The following is a 6000-nucleotide window of genomic DNA, read 5'->3' as shown; positions in this document are numbered from 1 at the left end:
TCCTGAGAGGCCTGGTCGCCATATGGCCATATGCTCGATGACTGCCTTTTATTTTGTGTTCTTTTAGCACACTCACACACATCTGAACCATTTTGTGGGCACCTACTGGGATTAAAAATGGCGTCAAAGAGGAAATGAAATGTGTCTCAGCGGGAACAGTGGTATCATGTGCAAACCTGTAGCATCAACATGTGCAGTTAATTCATTCCCCATAGGCTCTGGATCCATGTATCTCTCTAATTTACCTAAATTAAAAGAAATGTAATGTTTGTATTTATAGTTTACCTAAACAAAACAAACAACAAACCTGTTGTAACCAAATGTAGTTTTAAAGAAAATTGTTTTATTGCTTTATTAATTAATTTGTGCTGCTTTTAACAGAAATGTAGTAAATGGCTACATATGCAGCGCTTTTCTCCAAAATGCTTTACAATTTGCCTCTCATTCACACAGCGAGCTGCGAGCTACCAGGCAATGTGCTGGCCTGATCCGTAAGAGGTCTTGTCTTGACACTTCGGCATGCGGACAGGAGGAGCTGGGGATCGAACCACCAACCCTAGTGGATGACCCGCTCTACCTCCTGAGACAGAGCCGCCCCATTACAAATTACAAAAAGATCATTTCAAATCTTTTGTCAGTGGTTCCCAAAGTGGGTGCAGCAGCACATGGGATGCCTTAAGGACGGGCCAAGGGTGCCATAAGAATTGTTTATTTCCATTTTTTATTGTGTGTTTTTAACATTGTTTCACCACCATTAGAAAATAATGAGGCAACATTTACTTTAGCTAAATCTTATGTTACATTTCAAACCTATCAATAAGAAAGAAGCAATATAAATCAATTACAGCATGTTGAAAACCCTGTTATGCTTCAGCTATCACACCTCATAGCTGCCAGTTGTCATGATGCAACACGCTTTCTACTGGATGGATTGCCATGAAAATTTGTACAGACATACATGATCCCAAGAGGATGACTTCGGTGATCCTCTGACTTTTCCTCTGACACCAATGGCAGATGAAAGTTTTCACTTATCCAGTGAGACATCTCAGCATCTACTGGATGGATTGGCACAACATTTTGTACAATTTGTCCCTGCAAATTGGCTGACACTGCCTTCCACACTTGTGTTTTCCATATATAACCTAAAGCTAACATGCCATATTGTTATTATTACTTGTTATTGATCACTTTGTGCTTGGACCCCCTACAGTGCAAGGTTTCCATGCCAAAGAAATTGAAGAGATTGGGGAGATGATGGTAAGCAAATTAAAAATGAGAAGAAAAAAACCTTTACACAGAGAGAAGCTTATTAAAAAGCAGTTGATGGGCTTTTTAGGATTTTCCAATCAACTTTTGAGTCTCAGGGGCCACATGACATTCATTGTAATGGAACCACATCCCGTTGTTGAGTCTGTACGTGATCACATTGATTCCCCTCTGTGTGGTTTAATTTGCCCTCCCTCACAGGAATGCTCGCTGTGACTGTTCCTGTGTGTTTCAGCCATGGCTTCTCAGCCGTTTCTGATGTTTGGATTGAACCCACTCTGAGGATGGGAGCACGATCTGTGGACATCACCATGGCAACTGGGACCACATGTTCTCCCTTTGAAAACACAAAAAAACAGTTTCCTCTTTTTAAAACATTATTAATATAAAAACACATAATTTTCAAGCTTGCTGATGTTGAGCGATGGTTTAACAGAGAAACTATGGCCCCTGCTGTTTCTCTTTTTTTTGTGAACTCTTTAACCTGACATCAGAGTGGCTTGTTTTCCTTATACATGTCAGGGTTGGATCCGGTCTGACAAGTCGTCACAGTATCGTGTCTGTGATGTTTCAGGCTTTACAACCCCTGAGACATTAGACAGGTTGAAGGAACTTAAGAGTCATTAACGCCTCCTCTGCAGACTTACACATTACCCCCCGCCACACCCACACACACCTCAGAGACGCTGTTGGGCCAAGTTCCAGCTTCAGCTCAACATGTCCTGACATAACTCACCACCATACTATCTTGTAAACTAGCCAGGACACAACTTGTTCTCAGATTGGAGTTTAATAACACACACACGATAAAGTCTACTTATAAGAATAGGAAAATATATCTAGACATATTAGATTTTTCCTATCCCAGAATCCTCTTATCTTACCTATTAGACTCTAAGAACACAGTGTAGTCTATAACTGCAGAGGATGAAAGTGAAATTTGAGCTGATTGACTTTATATTCTTATTCACCACCCACACTTCAACCCCAGCCATCACACAGACTAACTATTGGTCTGGCAGGGCCTCTACATGCCCTGGCATGTCTCCTGACACTGAGTCAACCAGAAATAGCCTTAACTTTCATATGGTAAAGTATGATCTGAAGTGTTTGTCGCCAAAATAAGTCAGAAGGGTATATGCTTACTTGGTAGAGAACTCCCACATACGGTAGTAGTAAAGTTCAACAAGACGGTTTAGTTATAAGCTGGCCCATGAAAAGACCAAAACCAACAAAGTGTTAGTATGTCTTCACCATACATTCTGTATACACCTCCTTTTCATAGTCTTTTTATAGGATTTGCTGACAGTTAGAAAAGTATCTCACTCACCACACTTATCCTTTAAGTGTGAGTGTAAGGAGTGATTAAATGGTTAAAACAGGAGGAATGACAGATGCAGTAGCAGTCAATACTGGTTGTCTTTTCCTGGCAAGGGCCAAAGCTTTGACAAACCACCATGGACACAGATTTCTGTGCATGAACACTGTATCCTCCACATCATGACACTGCATTAGCTCTGCATGCTTACATTGTAGGAGCAGCTGCAACTTTGGAGTTAAATCTTAATACCAAATTCGATATATCTCCCTCTTATCATGCCTCCATGCTGACATCTGTGCTTTCACCTCCTTGATCCAAGTTAATGTTTCCCTATCTCAGCTAGCTGGCAACGGCATGGGGGTAATACAGCAATCAATAACTGTTGTTGTTTTTCACAAGTCATTATTTAAAGTGCTCTCTGATATGCTGTGACAGGCAGCTGCTGGATTATCAGCCCACAAAAGAGTCAAAAAGTTATGTCTAAGACAAACCTATGCAGCTTTAATTATATGCTGCCACTAATTGTAGGTGAGGATAGCTAAACTTCTCACTGCTGTGGTGTTGAGGTGCATGATATGACTCCATGGTATTTTATTGGGGAGAGAGGGATCTTTGGAGTATTCAGTGCATTTCACTTTATTTGACTAACTTGGTGTATAATCTTCTATCATTTAGTAAAAAAATGAATTGTTTGAATTTAATTTTATATGTATATTTTTATATTTTTCAACCTTTCCAACTTAAAGAATTGATCATCAAACTTATATTTATAACATCTAATAGACATATCCTTTATTCTAGGATCATTTTGTTTATTTATCCTATGTAAATATTGTTTTGGATTGTCTATAGTTGTCCATATCAAGTTACATTTGTTATTGACCATTGTAATTTTTTAATAATTAGTGCAATATGATGTTGCACAAAAGGTAAAATATTTTTGAGTAGCATAAAGTGAACTACAAAACAAAATCTCATTATACAACCCTGTATTGTCAAATGATTAATAAATCTATCTTGTATCGTGTAGAACATTTACAGTGTCCAACATTTTCATGGGAAAAGCCAAGTGCCCTGCATGCATGACTGATACTGTCTACAAGCATATGAGAGCCTCTATCTTACGGACCAACCTGACCTTCATGGTGGCAGCTGCACAGATACAGCATGGAAAATCCAACAAACCTCTGTGTCACAATGAGGTATCTTAGCATCTGGTCACAACAGTCCCTATTGCATGGTTGGAGTCTCTGTGCTTATATCTCTGCGGATCTGAAGGAGAGAGCTGTACACTTTGGGTTTATCTTGTCTACACTTACTGCTGTGCCCTGTGAAACTATAGCTTGTGTCATGAATAGCAGCTTGCAGTGAAATGACAGCTTGCATGGGCCCAGACTGGATTTGATCCCAAGCTGTTTGAGGCTGTTTAAAGCGTGAGTCATGTCGAGGGCTTTAGGTAGCACAGTCACTGACTCTCACTCACACATGTACACTCTTGCTTTCTCTCTCTCTCTTTCTCTCTGTCTCTCTCTCTCTCTCTCTCTCTCTCTCTCTCTCTCTCATTTTTAGCTCTGAGACAGGGTGGACCCAGTGTGGCAACATTTCCTTCAAGTTGAGACACAGTATACTGACAGGAGTCTATGATAAAACCTGTGTATGTGTCTGCATGTGTTCCTTCTTATCTACCTGAATGATAAGGTTATCCTTATTTAGCCTTGATTTTAATTTGAGCATAAAGGGAACCTAGAAATACATTTAGTCAAGGTAACGCCAGTCTAAAAGATTTGTACAATATACTTGAATACAAAATGCTTAAACTTTCCTCACTTACTCACTATAGAATGACAATCAAATACTTCCTCTCTAAGTGTCCATTTCAGTAAAACTAAAAATAACAGCCTCCCTTCGACCAATCAGAATTAAATATTCACTTATGGCATTATAAAATATGGCATTAATCTAGGCTGAGCGGCAGCACACAGGATGCCGCAGTCTAGTTTCTCACACAGCAGAGTTACATTCAGTATGTGTGAAGACTGTCCCAGATAAAGTGAGAAGAACATGTATGTAATATTCATCGAAATGTTACATATTTATATCTCACACAAATGTGCTGCAGTCAGACATTGTTCTATGTGGACCGCTCAGGCTGTCTGTCTGTGTGGCAATGTGTGTGTGTGTGTGAGTGTACAATGACTCAGCCGTAGGGCATTGAAACTTGGCCATTCCACCAGGGAAAGTCAGTAAGTCACTGCACGAGACCAGCCATGTGCCACATGCAATATGCCACATACACACAGCCAGTCAGCATGTGCACTCTCTCTGCACTGATCCACACACAACATTTACAGAAATTATACAACCTTTAAATGGGGTTACATCTGTTTAAAGGCTCAAATAATCTGGTAGAAGATTGAAGACGTAACAGACTATGGTGCTAACAAACACCACCACATCCTGCCAGGAAAAAATGGAGATGTTCAAACAATCTTAAGGGAATGCTCCACCAAAAATCTGTCTTTGAGTATCAACAAGACTAAGACTCTACGGCCATGCTAGCAGCTCTGCTTTGAGCTAAATGCTAATGTCAGCATGCTAAACATGCTCCCAATGACAATACTAACATGCTGATGATGCAGGTATAACGTTTACCATGTTCTCCATCTTAGTTTAGTGTGTTAGCATGCTAACATTTGCCAATTAGCACTAAATACCAAATACAGCCGAGATTGATGGAAATGTCATAAACCAAAGTATTAAATTAAACATTAGACCAGATGATGGCACTAGATGAAAAGTCAGGGGATCACCAAAGTTAATATAATTCATCCTAAGAGGAATGTGAATGTCTGTACCAGATTTCAAAGCAAATCCTTCCAATAGTTAAGATATTTGAGTCTGGACTAAAGAAGTGGACCAAAAAACAGACGAACATTGCCTTCCCTAGAGCCATGCTGCTAACATGGCTAAAAAGTAGTTTGACAAGTTTCTAATGATGTTTTGAGATGTATGTTTACTTTTCAGAGACACTTTCAAGGCAACAGGCAGTGCATATTCAATCCTCCATAGATCGATTTTCAGTGGAGTTTTACTTAAAGGTCACCATGTTTAGTATCTGGATTTTGTTCTGGTGGTACAGGAGAAATAAGGTCTTTATTATTATGCAACGGGACAAACTGAACATCCTAATAAGGTGATGTGGGTCATCAGCAAATAAGTTATATGCAGCTAAGCAGGTGTATCTTACACCATGGTCTTGAGGTTTGGAGCCCAGACGACAGCAATATGGCAAGGTTTGAACATACAGTAACTGCTGGTAGGATATTTAAACCTTGACACCATTAGACTCACTTATATTTTGAAGCTTGAGAATTAGTTTGGCATTTGAAATTTACAAATTTACCACTTAA

This window comes from Siniperca chuatsi, linkage group LG23 (genome assembly GCF_020085105.1).
Source record: "Siniperca chuatsi isolate FFG_IHB_CAS linkage group LG23, ASM2008510v1, whole genome shotgun sequence".
Classification (NCBI taxonomy): Eukaryota; Metazoa; Chordata; class Actinopteri; order Centrarchiformes; family Sinipercidae; genus Siniperca; species Siniperca chuatsi.
The sequence above is the reverse complement of the archived record's forward strand: the minus strand, read 5'-3'. Positions refer to the sequence as shown.